The sequence below is a fragment of the Anguilla rostrata genome, chromosome 7 (genome assembly GCF_018555375.3).
Source record: "Anguilla rostrata isolate EN2019 chromosome 7, ASM1855537v3, whole genome shotgun sequence".
Lineage (NCBI taxonomy): Eukaryota > Metazoa > Chordata > Actinopteri > Anguilliformes > Anguillidae > Anguilla > Anguilla rostrata.
Genome location: NC_057939.1, coordinates 16,315,262 through 16,337,433, shown reverse-complemented (window position 1 = coordinate 16,337,433; position 22,172 = coordinate 16,315,262).

Here is a 22,172-nt window from a genome sequence, read left to right as displayed (position 1 = left end):
AAAGTAGGTAATAGGATGTGATGTGCTGCAAAGCCCCAAGCTAAGCCTAGTTTAAGACATTTGCTTAATGTATTCATGAGGGGGAGGGATTTGAGGGAACACTCAGGGCTGCACATGGCCTGAAAGGTTGCAGACTGTGTTGTCGTAGTGCAAGCACAGGCTTAAATTTTACACTGCGCTGTTGTGGGGAGAACACAACATTGAAATGAAATATTACTCTTGTGGGGAGAACACAACATTGAAATGAAATATTACTCTGTGTTGCTGTAGAGTCATAACAGGCAGAAAGGTTACCAACAGTTGCTGAAGAACTGTTTGAAATGGTACAGTGAAGTGATCAGTAATGTTACAGACTGAGATTGTGTTGTTAAGTGAAGTGCAGCAAATTGTAGATTTATGCCATGTGCATACAGGATTAAATGTTCCAGAACAAGATTTTTTTGTTCAGTTAAGCCTAAAAAGTTGCAGACTTTCTGGCTGCTGTAGAGGGAAAACAGACAAATAGGAGCTTCTGTATAATATCATATTATACATACTGCAGCATCATCATAATTATTTTCTAGTGAGGGAAACAATTGTTCAGCCTGATAGGTCAGCTACACAACAAAACAAACAAACAACTTTTAAATATCGAAGGCCTACTGGGTCGCGCATAGAGGGGCCCCATAGTCTGGTGTCAAATTCAGACTGTGCCACTGTCGGCTGTGGCTGGCAGTCCCACAAGGTGGTGCATGATGGTGAGCTTAACTGGTGGACTGCGTGTGAGAAGAATACATGTTAACACGCTCTGTAAGTAAGTTGCAGCAATCAGCATGAACATACTCAAATTAGCTATTCCAAATTGAGAGTTATCAAAAGATAAATATGTATAAAGGGCGACTTTAAAAAAAGTAATCAAAATTAAAATCTATCTCTAGTTTAAAACAGAGCTGTCAAACACAAGCCTGCTATTCAATAAAACAGGAGGTCCTTGAGGCTTGTCTTCCCTCAGTCCTGACAGGACTCCCGTCTGACTGACCATACATGCACTCAGTTTAAATATTCAGTGACTTCATCAGCTGCAGCTGGCCTGTTTATTTTTCACCACTCATTGACAAGAAAATCGCTCCACCGGAACCTTCTGCCCTTCTCACACTTACAGTGTATCCAACTTTCACTGCCAAAAAAAAAAAAATCAAAGGTAAACCTGTCATATTTTGTAATGCATTTATTTGACATATTTATTTACTTTTTATTATTCATGTCATTCAGACTCCTTTGGCTAGAAACTTGAATCTCGGAGTCCCTTAGAAATAAACATTTATATATTTTTGTTTGATGGAACAAATGATGTCGCAGCCTAACAGATGAATCAGACTACATGCCACTCTACATAAACGTTTGTTCCCTAATCACAGAAAACCGAAGTTCCTATACATCTATGTACTAAGAAAGATTAGAGGACATTTGCTTTCTGTAGCACCTATCATCTGTCATATCTTTGTCTGTTTATCTGTATTTTTTAAAATATTTCTTCTTGTCATTGACACCACATGCACACATGCTAATGGTGTACTAATAAAATGATAATGATATACAGGCCTGCTGTTCAGAGCACTTGTTGAAGAAAGGGAGGGGTCACTCAAAGCAGAAGAAGTAAATAAATCAAAAGCAAATAAACATGTCCCTGAAAAACGCAGCAGAAGACTGAATGCAGATTAAATACAGAGCTCTGCATTCTGCAAATTATCACAGAATGGGGATTAGGTACACAGATCACTGACATCAGCACGATACCAATGAATACTAATTAAATGCACGGGCCCAGGAAGTCTGCAGAATATAACCGAATGCAAATTAGACAAACCCATTAAAGTTTAAGAGAATCCCTGAAAAACAGATTAAATAGGCAGTCCCCTTAAATTTGGATACAATCACTGGATACAGATTATAAATACAAACATGCGGATTCTTCAGGTTATTACTAAATAAAAATTAAATACACAGACCAATTAATTTCGTTAAACATCACTGTATGTAGACTAAGTAAACAGACCCCTGAAATCTGCAAAATGTCATTGAATTCTCATTATGTTACTAGTTTGTTGCGTTGAGTGGTGTTGGCAGTGACATGATCAGGGATTACAGGGTGAAGAATAAGAAATAGTAGCACAAAACTGACAAAAAATCTGTGAGAACAGTGTAAACACTAAGGGCATATGAATCATTCACTCCACCCCCACCCCTTCATTCTTGCTAAAGTGCCCATTCCAGTACAGACACCTACAGGCCATCACAAAATCTGTAATGGCTGCCAGCAGATACTACATCACCATTCTCCTCATGAGCCGCAATGGCTGCCAACTGAGCAAAGAGCCCACTGCTGTCCCCTGCAGGCGGTAAACTGCCCCTCCGCCCAAGAGCCAGGCAGTCTGCAGGGACCAAAACTCTTATGTCCAGACTGCGATACTTGTCTTTCCTCATCTTCTTGGAGTGCTCCGTTGCGCAAATCACCCGTCTCCTCCCACCCCGAACATCGCTGCATGAAACTTGCCACTTTTCTCTCATCAGTGCTTTTCCTTCCTGCAATCCTACAGGCCTACTTCCAGGAAAAGTTGAATTGGCAGCAGGCACTCCAGCTGAGGTCATTCATGCCAGCAATCGACTCAATCACGTTGTTCAGGCATGCTATGTTTCCCCAATTCTTCACACACAAATATATATATGAGTAGAGGTTACATGAAAGACGCAGTATACACTTTTGTGCTTCCTGATACACTAACTTAGACCGAGTGTCATTCAGCAATGTGCATTTGCATAATAATACACACTTTTAATGCTTTTATATACCCTGTTTGTTCACTGCTTCCCATGTGTCTAATTGTGGGACACTGGTCAATATGTTTTTGTGCATAAATGTAGTCTTACTCCAGAGCATTGCGGTTTAGAGTTAAAACTGAATCTTAATGTTAATGCTGAATTTCATGCAGAACATATTAATCTGTGATGTTGAACTTTCCGGCTGATGAACATCACAGACATGTTATATAAAAATGCCCATGTGCAAAAAAGAAAAGTGAGGAATGTTTACATTTTTATTATGAATAATTGACACAAATGTATAAAATATTGAATTTACTAAACATTTTAAAAATATGAAACATTTAGAAATTTTATTATATGCATATACCTACCTCCAAGTAGTTATTTCAACTGTAAATACTAAATACTACTAATGCAAAGCCTGCAAAACTAGTTTGGACAGACAATGGGAAAGCTTTTTAAATCACCAGCCTTACCTCTTCATGCCATTGCTCCTGTTGCCATGCTGCTGCTGCTGCTAACCTTGCTTGACCTGCCCTGCTTACTCCAGTACTTAAAGTTTTCAGAAAGTTTTGTGCTTGTTTAGTCCTCACCCGTGGTATCCCTTGACGTCTCCAGCTTGGACAGTGTTGTGGCTGCTCTAACAATTTTCTGCTCTAAGAATTGCTGCTCGGGTGTTCCTCTTTGGTAGTTGAGCGCTGTGTTCATTTTCTTTGGCGCCTTAAGGCAAAATCAAACTTTTTGTTCAAAGCAAACCTTTATCAAACTTGAGACGAACAAGGCAGTGTTTTCGGTTTGAACGTCACAATGTTTTTTACCTTGAAAATGTTATAAAATAACTATGCTAAGGCATATCTATGATGCATGGCAATCTCTGAATTAATCTCTATGCACATTCACCGAATGTGTGGACCTTTACCTGTATTTGTTATTATAAAATATGTTTGGGATGTTTCTGGGCCTGGTGCTCTTTTCCATGTGGGGAGGGGTGAGTGTGTCTACAGAGCAGCGGAGTGTTTGTTGCTAGCTAGCTTGCCACTGTGATGGCTCAGATACAGCAAAGCAAAAAAACAAACTGACAGGGCTCATTCAAAAACTAGAGCTCACCTTGGAATCGCCTTTCCTCGGTGGCGTCAGCTGAAGTTTCCCAATTGGGTGAAATGTGATGTGGAATTGGTTCGTTTTCTGTTGGACATGTAGACTTCGTCTAGCCTCTAGCTGTCCAGCTAGGGCTGCCAGACATCTGGTTTTTTGACCTGAATGTCCAGTTTTTTAATTATTTGTATGTCCGGCTGTACATTGTCCAGTCTGAGTAATTAATATGATAAATTCCCTGGTAGTTTCTCATGAATTAGCATCTCTGTGACAGGGTCGGGAACTCGGGGGAGGTGGGGGACTGGTTGAAGATGGAGGAGTAGACTCCTTTGATTGTAAACACAGGACAGTAAGGCTAAAACATCTTGCATAGTATGCCTTTAAAGACAAGCCTCCAAATTGGCTAGTTGATCAACTTTGCCTAGTTTTAGAGATATATAAATTTGCATATCACCTGCAAAGCAGTGATAGTTAATACCTGTTTATGATGTCCCTGAGGGGAAGCTTGTACAGAGAAAAGAGCAAAGGACCCAACAGAGATCATTGAGGTACTCTAAAGTTTACCCTCGGATACACAGGACTTACTGTTCACCCTGACTGAGATCTGGCAGAGAGATAAGATTTAAACTACACAAGGGCTTGCCAAGTGACACCAACTGATTTTTCCTGCACTACGAAAGATAATATGGTGGTCTATGGTATTAAAGGCAGCACTCAGGTAAAGCAGGACAAGAACAGAGATATAGCCACAATCATGGGAGAGAAATAGATCATATGCTCCCCATGGCAGGGTTTGTAGTGGTCCCTCCCTGTTATTTTGGCTGGCTTATAAACAGGGAGTGATAAGAAGCAGAGCCTTGACTCCAAAGTTACATTTATGTTGAAACATCAATAAATATTGTTCAAATCATTTCATGAGTTGTCTGACTGAACTATATAACTGCAACAAATGCTGTTTAATTCGTTGAGTTGGTAATTATATAAACCAAAATCTAGGTATTTAAAGCTCATATGTGTCAAACTTGAAATGTGTGTGCCTGTTTAATGCACACACACATATTTGCATTGGTTTAGAGGGGTTTCCAGCCCCTCTGTAAGGAATGAAATCCTCCCAACAAACTAAAAATGAAACATTTCATTTTTATAATCCACTCCTCACACAAGGAATGCTTTTACTAATGCTTATACCATGTAAATGAGTACAAAAGAGCAATTTTTCCAAGCCCAAGTTTGATAGACTGTAGGGAAGATTGCCTCTCTAAGGTTTCTTACTCACAGTGAGAGGCTCCTCTGATCAGGGCTGGCTCTCCTGTAGTATCCTCTGTAGCACTTTAGCTGATGAGTTTTTTTGAATGGATGTATGTAGAGTCGCAACCTATAATTCCAAATCACAAAAAAAAAGGGAAGTGTAACTATATCACTTTTCTAGGCTGGTCAAATTATGTGTGAAGGTGGGAAAATTAAATTAATACAATAAAAAGAGCTCCCTTTAATGCATCTGTACATTTAAGCTTTGTAAGTTTGTAGAATGTGCTATTTTAGTTTATCTGGTTAACCTTTAGTGCTGGTCAGTAGCTAACAATTACTGTATAGTTCTGGATTTCAATGTTAGTATGTAATGACTAAAACATAAAAAAATAAAATTATGACTACAGTAATTGAGAGCACAGAAAGTGTTGCATGTACCATGAGTAGTGGGTGTTTTTATGATCACTGTACCTGGGCAGATGATGAGTTGCATTGAAGAAAGCAATTGAAATGATCTAGATTGTTAGCTGGCCGAGCTGCATACAAATACCTCTTTAGAAACAAGATGGCTTGAAGTAGCTATATTAACTGTGTAGTGTACGAAAATGGGCAAATATCAACTAATTATTAGTAAAGCAGTCTACTCACTGGCCACCATTTTTCTGGAGTGGAAACCTCATTTATTATAAATCAAGAGTGTTTATAAATCAAAAGAGATTTGTGTCACAAGGATTTCAATGGCCCTGATGTAGCCTTGGCTGTCTCTGTGTCTAGAAAAATATCTTGCTGGCTTTTCCATTGTATTAAGTCAACTATTTGGAGTTAGATGGCTCACACAGCCAGTTTGGTCAAAACATTGTGTCATGAGGACTTTTTCCATTCTGTCCTCACCCTCAAAGTTATTTAAACTAGTGTACTTTTGCGATTTCCATGTTGGAAATGTCTAGAAATTTATACAACAGCACCCCACCTATGATCTGACATAGTTTCCAACACACAGTGCGTGAGTTCTCTAAAGACATATATTCACAAATGATTGAGTTGTTTTTTTTCTCTAAGGCAACAGAATGTGAAAACTGTTCAAGAGGGTAACTTTCCTCTGGGATTGTACTGGACAAAATCAAGAAACTACAATCATGCAAATGAAACAATCTGTAAAGGTTGTTGCTGTTTTAGCTGTTGCAAATCTACGGCCTCTCAAGACCAATGCTAAAACAGGCGATTCCGAAGAGTGTAGGAGTCAGGTGGGGTCAGTAGGATGGTTTATGTGATGAGCACACAAGGAGGAGGGGCTTAAAATTAAATGGGGTAGAGTTTAAAATTAAAGGAGAAAGAGAAAGAGATTTTAGGTGAGGGGGGTGGCTTTTGGATGAGAAGATTTAAGTGGGAGGGGTTTTGGAAGAAGGCAAGTGAGTACGCAAGTATGTGATGGGGGGTGGCGGGATGAATTCATGCTCTTTTCCATTTCTTTCTCTGGAAATCTGAGCACTGATACTTGGGAGCCATTTGAAGTGCACAGCAAAGGTTGTCAAGGGATTAATCTCATATCACGCTGTGGTGCAGAAAAAAAAAGCTTCTTCCAAGAATTAAACACAATTTACCCATCAAAATAGTTCTTTCAGAATCCGAGACAAGCATAAATAATATCTCCGTGGTCCAGATTCGCTAATTTAGGAGCTTAGTGTCTTTAAACGTTATTACTGGCACTGACAAGGTTAACAGAGCTGCAGTGGGGAGTGATTCATTATCCCGCTTTGCAGTGTTTGAGGGTTCGAGAGGCCTACCTGACACCTACAACTTCCCGCTCGGCCTCCAAAAAGCCAGGGGTGACAAATTCTACATGTCCCACATCCTTCACTCCAGCTTTACCTCCCTATGCTCACCGTCTGATTCACTATCTGCTTCATCCACTGTCTTTCTGACTGGTAGTCAATATTTTGGCTCGGAGATCATACTTGCTTGGGTTATAATATCTTTGGACTGTCAAGATCTATAGATTAAGATCTTTTGTCCCCAGTGTGATGTTTAATTGATCCTGTGTATGTGTGTGCCACAGGTGTAAATGCAAGGGTCACACTGGGTGAGTTTGTAAAACCACATTTGTCTGCTGTGCAGATATAGCCACCTCTTCCATCTCAATTTCATCTACCTTTGTTAGATCTGTTTGAATTCAATCAAAGTTTGCCCTTAAATACAGACTGTTTTTTTCTCTTCACAAAATAGTTCAGCAAATACAACTTTTGTATTGGATCAAGCCTACTGTATGAAAGAGTTGTTTGAGTTGGGGTTATCCATCCTGTCCCATATATAAGTCTTCAGAAAGCGTGTTTCAGGATTTTCCATCAGTCTGTTGGCAAAAGACATGCCTGCCAACACTGCTCTCATCGTGGAGCCCTTTCAAAACTAATAGGTTTTGGTATAGAAGGAGAGCATAGAGGACTGAACATTATTCAGCCCAAAGACACAGAGTTCAGTGCCCATTGAGTTCAGTGCCTCACATCTGAGCTCTAGACCTGCCAGAGACCCAAAGAACTTGGCTTCTGGCCAGGGTAAACAGCAAAATGGAGCAGAGTCTGCTTGTGTGGAAACTAGCCGGAGTGACAGAGAGGAGGGAAACATAGAATCAGTGCTCTGAGAACAAATAAGGTTCCCTCCTATTTTTCCACAAAGTCTCCAGAGAAGTGATTGGCTTCCTCAATAGCCAATAAGGGCACAGCAGGCTTTTCATTTCAATACTGACCAATTCCTGTTTATGCAACATGCTCTGTCTGCTTAAAAGGGAGAAAAATCTGCCTTCCTTCATGTGTCTAAAATAGTATCAGTCCCCACGAGCATCTAGACATCATTTTGATTTGTGTTAGGACCTCTGTGGGATGTTAAACCAGCAAAAGGACATGGATGTGCTGTTTTAACTCGACTATTCCGGAGGGCAACGTCACAAAAGAAATACGCAGTAGTGCATCGCAATTAGTGAGGTGCGCTGCTGCCTACATGCCTTTGAGTATTCCAATTCATCGGTTTAAAAGAGCTCAATTATCTGGCACAACAGGATGTAATCTGTGCATTGGCTTTGGGGAGCAATCAAACCTCAGCATCGTCCAACTAAATTGATCCCACATGAAGAAGAGCAGGGGCCCGTGATTGTTCCCCTGGGCCTGCAACACCAGGTTATAATTTTGATAGAATAAAAGACAAGCTACAAGTTCAGCTTCAGCCCCTGTAATACCTGTGTACTCTGATTCTCGTTGAAATGTGGCATGTGTCAGCTAAAATCTTGTATCGGTGTTATAGTTCAGATCTTGCTGCATTTCAAGCACTTGTGAAAGATGTGAACTGCTCCTGCTAATATCTGTCAGCCATGTGTCAGTTCTGAGTCAAATACCACATATATTATTTTTTGGCACTCTTGCCTTTGGTTATTGTATTTCACAAGCCAAGCTGATTAGATGGACTGCCAGTGACGAATGAAACTTTACCATTCAATAGCGTAGTTCTTCCACAGCTGTTTCTCCCACGAGGAACAACAGCAACATGGCCCCCATGATCAAAAGCAGAATATGAGGAGCTCAGAGATGTGAGTTAGATCCACCTGGAGAGCTGTTCTTAACCTACCCCAAGAAAATAATGGAAGGCAGTGGAATAAAACAGCTGTTTGCCCCTGTAGAAATATGAGTTTTCTGAGCCCCCAATGGAATGTTCTTCAGTTTCAAATGTCCTCCAGCAATAAAACCTGAGGCTTGATAGTACATGTGGTAGCGGTTGTGGGCCCATCCTAAGTTGGTGGCACATCTTATGACTCCCTGATTTCATAATTTATGTGGCGTATCAGCCCTGATTCAAATGATTCCAGCGCAGTCAAGTCATGTAGTGAGTGAGATTAACTCAAAAAAATTAAGTGCGTTTCGGGCTTAAGGGACTCCTTGCAGGAAACAGGCGAGTGGATGTTCTCTTAGCCCACTGCAAGAGGAGCAAGGGGCTACCAAGGGGAATGTCTGGTGAGTGTGGCTTGAAAGCCGTTATCTCCATGGTGACTGAAACACAGACTCGCTGCTGTCATTTTCACTCTTCTTTTTGAACAGCCATGATATGAGGGTGGCCAGACTTCATTTGTTAATCATATTTGATAATCCTATGTTTCAAATGTGTTTATACTGTTATTATAGTAAGTCATATTTCACTTGTAATTAACAGATCACCAATGTGAGTCAGTGCTGGGCAAAAAAATACACATAAAACAAGTTGGGAGTGGCTGAGACTGATACTGTGTACTGTGGGGTGCTTAGAAAGTTGTACATTTCAGGTTAGTATCCGTGCGGTTTCTGATTAGTTGTTTCATATGGGAGGTTTCTTAAGCTTGTAGTGGCCTATATAAATAAACATTGTTTACACTTGTGCTGGTTTTTTAATAGAATGCGATAATCACCTCGTTAATGTGACTGCACATTCTCTCTCCCTCTCTGAGACCAAAGATCAGCATTAGAAATCCTCTCGTCTTGAGTGAGTGTCAGCAGTATGAAATTATCTTGATCTGCCAGAAACAGCATATCCCATCAGTGGAGACCCCTCAGCCCATACTAAGTCAGGGGCTCACCACTGGCTTGAGTAGCAGGTACAGAATGTGCTTAACTACCCCTGCCAGGGCAAATTTAGAATTGTGTGTCGCCTCTCTGTGAGGCTTAGTGTCACAGCGGAGTTCAGATTGTCATAGTGGGGGGTTCTCTCTTTGTGGGGACAGGGTGACAGAGACTGTCACCGTCTCCAAGGAGACACACTCCCCCCTCCCCCCCTCAAAGCAGGTTAAGAGTGGAGGAGCAGAACCATGCTCAACATAAACCCCGCCCCTTCCACCAGCATCAACTCAGAGATCATGACAGGGGGCGGTGCCAAAGCTATGTCATTAACACCTGATTGGGTGGAGGCTGGTTTCTCCAACACCAGGGCCATAGGGGCGTAAATACTGACCGTCCCCGGTAAACTCTTCAGCAGGTTTGTGGTGAAACCCCTCAGTTTGACAGGCTAAGCACCAGCATTTATACAAGAGTTGGACTGAAACACCACACAGTAACTAAAGACCTGAGGAACAGAGAGCCAAAGTGAGTTTGCAATATCTGCACCTAGAGCGTATAGCAGGGACTATGAGCTGAATATGAGCGGCAGAAAAACACCTGGACGAGTCCCATCCCTCACAATGTGCTCTTTACCTTCACGACCCTACATACTCATGTGGGAAAAGATAATTTAGGAACTGCATGGACAGGTGCAACTGTGGTGCCCAACTCTCAGCCCGTATAGAAATCCCCCCATGTGGTTGTGGGTTTGATTCCCAGCTGTGACACTCTGTACTGTAATCCCGTCTGTAACGCTCTCTACTTATACCGTCTGAATAACATGAAAAATATGAAAGGAGAGTGGACTTTCAGCTTTCCTTCTTCAAAAAGAGGACCCACATAGATTTCAGGCAAGGAAAACCACATCAACTAACAAAATCACCCTGATGTCTTACTGTTTTTTATTTTTATTTTTTAGACCTAACATAGTCACACACAAGCACGAATGTTGGGGAATTTTTATAACACCCTATGCTATATTGATCGGCAGAAGCCATTTAGAATTAGGCCTAAAAAACTTTAAAAAAAAATTAAAAATTAAAAATTTTTTAATGCAAATATCTGGAGATTAATTTTTTTTACATTTATTTTAGACACAAACCTAGCCCTTCCGTGCTAGCAAGAATTAATTCAAACACCATTTCATTTGGTTTTGGGCTGTGCTGATATCATCTGCTGCATCTACGACTAAAGTGCTTGCATCTGCGTTCCACAAAGCACTTAGATGTATAACTAATGCTTGATCTCTTATTCATTATTCTGAACTCCACAGAATATAAGGTTGGACCTCCCTAATAACTGTGAGATAGAAACACTTAGAGAGGGAATCTTCATTCTTATCTTTATTCCATATTGTCTGATTCTCTACAGAAATATTGTATTGGCCTCCATTTATTTTGCTTTTATTTTGTCCAAAGGATGAGGACTGAATTGAGAGAAAACACATTCATGTTCTATTCACCCTTTGCTATAAATAAACTGTAACACAATTTCTTTCTGTGCGTGCATTTCAACAGATTATTTTTGAACTCAAAAATATTTTGGTGTAAGGATTTGTATTTATCATTACACATTTGTAGCTATCATTACAAACAGATATCACTAAAATATTATTATGTACAAACAAGCATTAATGTTGATTACCTGTTTCAAACTGGCATGTATTTTACTTGGGTGAAATTAACTCAAAATAAAGTGGTGTTTCAAAACACAATTTATATGCAAATAAGCTTAATTTGTTTGAGAGACAGTTTGTAATAAGCTTCACAGTTTGAGAGACTTAAATGTAGATATTAACAAGAGCAAACTAGCAAGAATCAAATCGAATGATTTTTAAAAAATCATAAATACTAGTGAAGTAACTAATACACTATATATATTATGTACTTACATATACAAACAAATTCACAAATTTGATATGGGCTTATAATACACATTTATTAAATGTTTGACGTGTTGATCATATGCCATGCCCGGTACCTCATTGGTATTTTTAATAAAATTGTATACTTGGTAACATGCTCATTTCAAAATGAAGCAATAGAAAAAAATCCACTACAGAAAAGCAATATAATAAATATTTACTATGAATAATAATATTCATAATTACTCATGAATATGCAAATCATGATACATTTTCCCATATGTCCTACTCTGACATGGAAAATTTTCAAAAACCTCTCAATCAAATTAGTTTTTTATTTTTTTTTCTCTTTTTTCAATCAAATGCGCACTGTAGGTTGCATTGCCTTGTAGGGCTGCTGGTCACAGTCACCACTGTCCAGATTTAATACCCAACCACAGCGCCCATCCATGTTCCTGAAAAGTGCTTTGATAGGATGAGCCACCCAGCCACCTGAAATTCAGCTGAAAATAATCATACCATTATTGCTGAAGAGGACAGTATTGTTTCACCCCCACCACCTACATCCCTACACCCTCATGCAAGGCCGCTGACTTATAAATTAAGCCATCATCTGACAGGAAAACTATTAAATGACATTATAACCTGTATAATGCTAAATACAGACATGCCCTATACAAAATATTCTGTGAGTCTAATTTTTTAGCAGTAGTCAAATTTTAAGTGTTTGAAAAAAAAAATGAAAAGTGGAGTCTGAGAGGAGAGGGATCTAGTAATGTTGGTTTCAAGACATTATGTCAAATACTGCAGAAAGTATGATTATTTAAATCTTACAAGTTTAATTTACTGGTACAGCACCACCATGTGGCCATTCAGCACCAAATTTAGTCAATGGTAACTGGAAATTACTCAATATAAATGTGTTGGGTTTCATAAGAATCAGTAAGGCAGTTAGGCCAGAAGTCAGAAAAGGGGCAGCTGTTAAAATAATCCAAAATGGGCACACCTGCTAAAAGTTATTTTAGCTGGTATGCCTATTTTGAGAGTTCAAACATATTTGATGCTCACACCCTAATAATCATATCCCATATCATAATCAGGACACAATTACCACTAGCCATACATAACTATATCAGCTCCTCACATCCCTAGCAGCTACAGCATGCAATTACCACAGTTACACAATTCTATCTCCTCTAGCTCTACGCAACTCCTGCAACCACACAGCTCTTCTCATTCCACACATCGCCCAGCTCTACACACCTCTCATGAAATTCCACTAGCTTCACCCAACATTTTTTACATTATACAGGCCCCACCGTCTTGCCTGTTCTTAAAGACAATCACTGTGTCCAAGATTCCAAGATGCACTGCAGAACATGTGCATAAAATGGCAAAGTGCAGTCCTTGAATATTTAAGATCTGGAACTACAAATTAAGAGTGTTTTTTGCCAACATCCAAAAATATTTTTGCATAAAAAAGGACGAAGGTGAAGTTGTTGCAACATGAGTTTGCAGTCGCTCCCGCGATATTTAATATCCGTTCAGCACGATGCCAAAACAAGGCAACAGAATAAACCTGGTGGGAGGAAGCTGGGGAATTTTTTTTTCTTTTTTACAGAAGACTGAAAAACAAGAGGATCTTGCAGCTCGGCGGCGCGGAGACCGTGTCTCTGCGAGCGGAGCAGGTGACAGGTGACGAAGAGCGAAGGAGACACGCACCCGGTTCATACCTCCACTGTCTGCCTCCCACACGGCCTCGCTTCTCTCGCCAGGTGGCAGGGTGCCCGGCGGGGCCCGAGGTGTAGCGCGTATCAATCACACACCAACACCTCGCTCCCACAGCCCGCCGCAACCTATCGCTCTTCTCACCTTCCCTTCCTTCACCATCTGCACCGCGCAGACGGGGACAGCCTGCCAACCGGCCGCCTCCTACAGCCCTCTGCACACAAGAGCCCCAGAGTGGTAAACAGGGCCATGCTAATCTTTTTCATTTGTATCCAGGGAACACGGTTCCTCGGAGGAAACGTACCGGCAGCGGGGGGGAATTGGTTCCCGAGCAATTCCCCGTGAATTACAGGGTGGGGGGGCGGGGGTTGCTTATATCTGAAGGATGGTCGACCAGCCCCGAATTCCTGATTTCAACAGGTGGTCATGGTGCGAGCCAGGTTAACATGTGCTGTCATCACTTCCACAAGCCTCTCTTTTTTGATGCTGGTTTTTGGTCCTCTCTATCATAAACATTGCAGTTTAATATGTGACATCCTCACTTTGATAAAATTCATACAGCCATCCTCTTCATAAACATTGCAGATTAACATGATGTTTTCACGCGTATGTCTCATTATCAGCATCTCAGCTCAACATGTGACTTCTTCTTATATCGGCAGTTACACCTATGGTTTATTGCTCTGCTAAAATGGAGGCTTTGACATTCTTGTACCAATGTAGGGGTCTTCTTCACCAGTACACCACTTAAAGAACAATTGTCTTCAGTACGGAGCTGTACAAAATTGAATAAGCTCACTGCTGTATGTTATACTGTTGGCATGTACTATCGGTCTTTGATATGAGATAAAATTATAACATTCCCTACATCATCTTTTATTTGTATTCCATTTAGTGGTCTTGTGTTTGGTTGCAGCACTTGCCCATGCTTCCATCCACCACTGGACTACAAGGCCCAGATATGAGACCGTGAAATTTTCAGAACAGTTTAATGACTTATAATGAGATTCATAAAACACGGATAAACTTACAGAAAAAAACAAGCTGACAGCAAGCAGGCTTGACATTTGGCCTTCCATAATTAAGACTGTGCCAGATTCCATCCCACTAAATCTCAGTGCTAAATCATTATTCTCCGTGGTGTTGACTTTGTCATGTCATTTGCTTAAGCTTTACCATTTTCGTAAATATTGCAGCCAAAATTACATCACAGTTTTTTTCCTTAATTGCTTGCCCTCCAAACACAATCTGCTTTGGCATTACAGAACATCATATCTGAGTTCATACAGGCGGTGAACTGGCACACAATCTGCGCTCGGAAAAGAAAGGCTGAGAAGATGAAGTGTTGAGGAGCTGGAGATGCAGTCGGAGGAGAGAACTGATCACACAGACAAGCTGTGGAGCAGCAGGCAGGCGGAGCAGGGCTGTGGGCACAGCGGAGAGGAGCGGGAGAGAAGAGGATTGGGGGAGCGTGGAGAAAAGGAACAGGCACAAAATGGGTATACCAGAGAGAAAGGAGAGGGGAAACAAGTATAAGGGGTTTGTGCCAAAGAGAGAGTGATAGCAAGAGAGAGAGAGAAAGAGAGAGAGAGTCCCTTAGTCTGTATATAATAAATAGGTGGATCAGGGTGATGCTTTAGGTAGATATATACACTTCAGCTCTTGGTAACATTGTGCTAGACTATGCCATCACAGGCCTAGACCCCTCCTCCATAAATGTATTTCCTGTCGGACCACAAACACCCTTATCAGATCACGGGCTAATCGTTGTTTTCATAAAGAAAACACGGCAGTCCAACACACATACACAACCCAGTAAGCAGTACAACCTCAAACCTTACTACAGATGGGTTCCAAACAGCACACAATTATACAAAGAAGCAATTGGCAGTGATAAAATAACAAATCTTATAAACATTCCAAAACACACAGTATTAACCCTAAAAACTACGAGTAATTACTAAATATTAGTAATTGGTAGCTACAAAATCCAGAATTAAGAATTACAATTGTGAAGAATAATTATAAGAAATGTAATGAAAAATGGTTTGATGCGGACTGTAAAACAATTATAAAAAAGCTGAGAACTCTATCAAACCAAAAACATAAAAATCCTGAAAACCAGGATTTATGCCTAAGAAACCGTGAAACACTCAAACAATCTAAACAAACAATTAAAAATAAAAGACAGGAAAACATCAACACACTAAATGATATTGAAGAGTCCATAAACCAAAACTACTTCTGGGAATCCTGGAACAAAGAAAATTCTGAAAGAACAGAAGAATTATCAGTGCAAAATGGAAATACTTGGAAAAAAGTCTTGGGTCACCGTAGTCTGAGCAGAGCACCTGAGGTGCCCCCTCCCAATGTCTCAAGTGCATTTCCCCTGAATGAGTACTTTACTGCCTTGAAACAGTTCCCAACACAATTCAGCTGTACTCCTCCTAGGTTTTGTGGGAGTGTCAAAACAACTAAGGTGTTGGGCCTGGTGTGTCAGCCATCTTGGCGCTGTTCATTGACAGGAGGCTAATTAAACTTCGGTTTTGAGAATTCGAAAAACTGGAAACTTTGGATCGCATTGTTGGTGCCTCGCAAGCATAGCCGCTGTGTAAAAAAATTCACAGCAGCAGATGACATTCAACCTCACGTTTGCCTGAGTAGATTAGCTATTTGTATATATAGGAAACCTGCATTATTTAATTACATTTCTAATTACATTTTTTAAAAGTCATTGTTACGTAACTATTATATTTTTACTTCCTAGGTAAATCAAACATTTTTATCTGACCAGGCAATATCAGTTGGCTTTGTCATTTCCCAGTAAGGAAAACCTATGTTACACAGAGACCATTTCCCACCAGCCTCTTCATTTGAACACTCCATCCATTTTTTTTTCTTTCACAAGTTTGTGTATTGAAAGGTCGCCACCTTTCAGAGCTTTACTTTCTCAATTCTGGTCGCTTTTGTGAAGGTCATTGTGATCTGGTCCCATTCCTGCATTTTCTTAAATATAAAGAAAATCTTACCGAGTGGTTTCAGAGGAACGCTATCAGGGAGATATATCATAAAATTAGAACTCGGATACCACCATGTCCTGTGGGACTGCGTGTCAGTCAGAGTGCTAAATTATAGATATTAAACAAGTGCCTTTTTTCATTAAATAATGAGAGTTTTACAAAAACTTGGTGATGTTGTAGCCCGCCAAAACCATGATAGGGAACTCAGCAGGAATCAGTAATCTTTGATTGTTGGAGGGTTTTCTAGTAGACCAGCGCACACTGCGCTCTTAAGCCAACCGCTATTAAATTTAATCCTCAAAGCTGGGGGGGAGATGACACCCAGTAAATACCAATAACAAATAAAAGTGCTCTAATAGCAAGTCTCTCGGCTCCATTGCTCCTCCTTTTTATCCCGATAATCTGTGGGGCACTCTGACACTCAATTAAAAGTGAAGAATGAGATTTTCACTTTCACAAAATGAACCAATTTCTGCGGTTCAAGGGTAAGGCTCGCGGAGACGCCAGCCCCCGTTAAACGAAGAGATCCATGTGATTCCGCCGAAAACAAACACGGGCGAGGAAAAAAAAACGCAGCCCTCCGAGGGAGCTTGAGACCCCGTCACCGAAATCGCCGAGCCCATTGACAAACTAGCGTCTGTGGCGGCGCGATGCGAGATTTAACACAGCCCTGCGACTGCAGGAACTGAGAAACTGCTGCATCCCCTCTGACCCGTGAAACCATCGAGAATGTCTCACACAATGGCCATCTGGAGGGGTCTGCTGTCACTCGCAAATAATTACCCGAGCACAGATTATACCACAATAATGATTTTGTGCGGTAAGGTAATGTTTAGCCTTGTATTTGCTGAAGAGGGTGCAGGGCAGCGAAGCAAGGCCTCTCCTCCCAGTATTGTCTGACAGCTGGGACAGGAACAGTCTTTTGCATGACAAGGCTCTATGGTGTGGTGTGTACAGCAGGCACTGAGCATAACCTGCCCTCCATCACCAAGATGAGGCTGCATCCAAATCTAAAAACAATGTGCAAAAAAGGCAACACATTTTTAAAAAGTTGTAAAAAAAAAACTTTAATCTTGATTAATCTGTAAGTATAATTCTATACGTTGAGCGTGAGACAGACCTCTGAGGCTCTATTTTGGAGGAAGAGGTAACACTGCCCCCTGTGGATTGGAATAAAATGTAAACGGCAGCACTGAGCCAGGAACCAAAGCAAGGATTGAGTGCTCCCTGAGGACTCAAAAATATAAAATATAAGCGCTCTCAGGAACCAACAGCCAAACTTTCCCCCAGCCACAGCAGGAGAAGAGCAGGGATCACCACCTCACCCTGTGACCCGTAGTCAAATTCATCACTGCGTCTCCCTCCGCAACTTATGGTGGATTTTACTGCGGACGCTCTTGGCTTGAGGTCACTACAGAACCAAGCACATCGGAGCATTTTTCAAGGTCATTCTCACCTTAATTGCACAAACTCCCTTTACCCGCTGTCTTACAGTACCCTCTAGTGCCCTGTTTCTATGTCTGTGGTCGGGGTTTGACCTTAAAATTGAGTTGGAAAGGGGAAAAAATGAGAGTAGCCAAGAAAAAGAGGATTTCTGCCATTGCTAATTTACAGAGCAGACAACTGATAGTGTCCAGTGCTATGGCTTTATTCCTTTCCACTCTCATTTAAGGAGAGACAGGAAGGGAAAGAGATGGGGTGGACCAAAACAAAACAAGGACAAATAACTAGTTCCATTTATCCACAAAGACACCACTCAGACCAGTCCAGTTCAAATATGTATCACAGCTCTGTGTTTTCAAAGCTACTGTGACTAATTAACAAAGACAGACTATCCAGAAATCTCATTCATTCATGCCTCATGCCCAATTTCAAAATCAGTGAACACCAGTGAATTATTAGGATGTGAACATTAACGCTATGGCAACAGCCTGAAGACAATATGAAACTGTGCCACCTCTCTGTGAACACACACACATTTGACCTTTAAACCATAAACTAGGAAAGAAACAGCTATAGGGAGAGGGAGCAGCGCTGGGTGAGTGGGTCAGGCTTGTTTATGCCACAGCAGAAGGGAGCTTTATGTGGGAACCGGGCCTGGTCAGGTTATCGCGGGCAGGCCGGAGGAGAAGCCAGCCCAGGGGTCTGTTTGTGCTGCAGGGTGCCAAGACGCTCACGGCCCCACAGAGGAGTCTAGAGTCATCCGTCACTGGAGAGCCCTTGCGACGCCAAGAGAGGTCCAGAAGTCCACAGAGCAGACTCCGCAGTTATGAGAACATGGCCTTCTTGTTATCCACGTCCAATAAACAATATAAATCGGCCAACTTACATTCCAGTGCACAATATATGACTTTATACGCTGACTGTTCCTTGGATTTTTGCTGGATACTGATGTTACCCCCTTTTCCTTTGTGCACCATTCTTCTATAAAATTTTTAAGCGACAGTGTTGTTCCTTTCTCTCTGTAACCAGATGGGTGTCTCCTACCAGCCCATGCAAAGTGAGAAATATTATCCTCTAGGGAATATATTACTCAGATATATCAAATATTTTATATATACTCTTCTCTCCAAGGCATATAATAGATAAGTTCTGCTTATAGTCTTCTGGGCTAAGTGGTTTCTCTCTATTGTTTCAAAACAGCAGGGGAGATGCGGAGGTTAGCCTTTAAACTATGATTCTGATTGGTTTAGAGGGACCCTATTGGTGCACAGCATAGGTTCGCTGCATTTGGCTCAAACTGCAGGGTAATAACTTTCTTCACTTGCAGACAAGACTGGTCTCACATCCTCATCAGTCAAACAAAGAGTCCTCCACTTACTATCACCACAATTTAAGTTATATTTATGCTACAAGACCTTTTTTTGTTTGTTTAAACCCTTTATTCCTTATACCCCAATGAAATGCTTCTGTATGTTTGAGATAAATAGGAATTCCTAACTCCACTGGTTCATTTGTCATGGTACGAATTCCAAGAGAGTACCCCAGAAATAGCTTCAGCGATGTTAATGTGTGCTGCCTGAGGCTGAGATCATGTAGGAGGCTTTGGTGATATGTGCCTTTCGCATATTTTGTTCAGGGTTTTTATTTTATTTTTTTAAAAAGGGAAAGATATGCGCTTCCATTGCAAGCACTGAAAAAAAGATGCATTTTTGTTCTACAGTACATTGTAGGAGGCTATGCCTATTATTTTGCTATGACATTACAGTTTTAATTGAATTGGATGCAATTTATTCTTAAGAAAACTTTTAATTAAACACCATATGGCCAGATTGTGGAGAAGTGGCCCCCATGATTTTCCCTGAGGGACATTTATAGGCATAATTAAGAATATGAACTGTACTGACAGAGATGGAATAGAAACTTGCAATGCAAATGTACTGTGTAGAAAATCCATTTCTATGCTATTATTGATGGTGGTAGTGGTGGGGGGAGGGGGAGGGCCTTATGACTTCCTTTGCTAAGTTTAGTGAGAATCTGTAGAGTCACTCATGTCAAGAGAAGGGCATTGTGGGATTGGTCACCTGATGGATGAAGACCTGTGGCATGGACAGTAAATACTTATGAGTTCATTAAAGATCTCTGCAAAATTCCTCTCTGAGGCTATTTATGTGGGATAGGGAAGTTATGGTACTTTCATGTAAATGGCTCTTGATTCATCGTTTGGCTTTAGTCAGGGTCAATGCTTGAACCCTGGGAAAGTACTTGCATGATCTCCCAAGCACTTTCTACTGTAGCAACAGGAATAAGCACCAGCACTGCAGATCAAGATGGCGCCAGGAATAGAATTTTACCAAAAGTGGAGAATTTTCCCTTAATTCTGTTTATATTTAAGTTATAAATTTTCATGATTGCTATGTACCTTAACATGAAAGCACTTAGGCTTATATCAATGAATAGGAGAGGCGGTAAACTAGTTAGTGTCCATTATTACAAGATTATTGCATAAAATTACAGAATGTCTTGTTCAATAGCCATATACAGTATATCAATCATATTAGATATAAATATAACTTCACAAATTAATTTCCAGACTAACAAGCAACTATTATAACGAATAACATTTCATGATGATAATGCCACAATATATCATAATAATAACAACCAAAACATTCTAGTTCTAGTTAGCTTGCAATCTAACTGCATCACAACACTTATACAAATACAAGAAATAAACATCATTGTGCTAACTGGCTTATTAAATTCTTGAAATTTCCTTGTTGCCAAGAAATGACAGTTTTGATAAGACACTTTTATGGTGCAAATGGCTGGTGGTTTACATTAGAACTGAACATACCATCAGTGTTACACTAACACATAACAAACAGCCTCAGAGCACGGCCTCGCCTTCCATTAGAACACTCAGCCAGGCCAAACGAGGAATCCATCTCCCCAAGAAGCAAAGAGAAGGTTATCTTATCTTCATGGGAATTGTTTTCAAAAAAGAAGAGAGCCGTTTGGAAACATTTTAGTGGAGAAAAGGAAGCATATGAACCCAAAGGAAAGGAAGAAAATAAATCACGCACAACTATAAACAAAAACCATGAGGTTAAAAAAAAGAAAGAAAATGTGTGTGTGCGTGTATGTGTGTGTGTGAGAGAGAGAAAGAGAGAGTGGGTGTGTGAGAGAGAGAGAGATCCAAAGGCAAAAGAGAGTCAAGAACAAGAGCAAGGGAAGCCAAGGTGATGGCAAACTGAGAAAACCAGGTAGTAATAAAAGAAAAGAGTGACAAAGAAAACAAGATAAAGAGATTGAGACTGAGGGAAGTGAGACAGTTTTCATTAGAACTAAATGTGCAGGGAAACACAGAACTTGAGAAGAATAATCAACCATTTCATCTCTCAAGCATCACATCCCTCATCTTATCCTCAGAACTGCTGCTTCTTGGCTTTTGCCTTTGTTTTTCTCAAGGACATATTAATTATTTTAGATTACATTGATTTTCATGCTGTTGTAAAGGGTTTCTGTACTTTCCTTTAGATCACACGTCTTGTGCTTTCTGAGGAAACAGAAGAATTTTTGAAAGCTTTTCGTAAAAGCGTGGTAAGCTTTGTTGAATTGTAAATTCATTATGAATATTGTTTTCTGTCAGCCTTCTGTAGCTCACTGACAAACAGCATCAGATCCTGGTCTCTTCTACAGGTCTAATGATCCCAACAGACAGCTTTATCCAAGTGTGTCACACCAGGTGGCCAGTCCAGCAGGGACTACATGGTGAGAAGTAGAGCCCTGGCTTTTTCTGGACCAGTATTGTAACCCAGATTTTTCCATTTGCCTCCAAGTGTGGAATGTCCAATTGTACTGCCGCTACACTCATCACTACAACCTCCTCCATTAATGTGAGAGATTGCAGATAAGCACACACGTGTTTGCTTTCACTCATTGTTCCACACGGCCATTGCTTGAGAGGCCAAAGACGTGCTCATGAAAAAAACCTGACCAACTGAAGGCCATCCTCCCTTTTAAATAATACAGTCAAGTACTTTCCACCCTATGTGGCTGCTGGCAACATCCAGTACTAATACAGACAGGCTTCAAAACTCAGTCTCACCCAACAATGTCTTAACTGGATGTCGCCCAGTAGCCAGAGCTCTGGTTATTTTAAGGATCAAGTGGTCACTAAGGGTGACTGTTCTTCAGACAGGATGCTGGTAAGCGTGAGTGTAACAACTGCTGGTGCTTGAATACAGATGTGGCTGTTACTACAGTGTGCATGAGTTCCCTAGCTATAATCACTATACAACTGATGCTGTAGTATTGCAGTGTATACTAGTACTGACTATAGTACTATTATAAAAATGCATTATT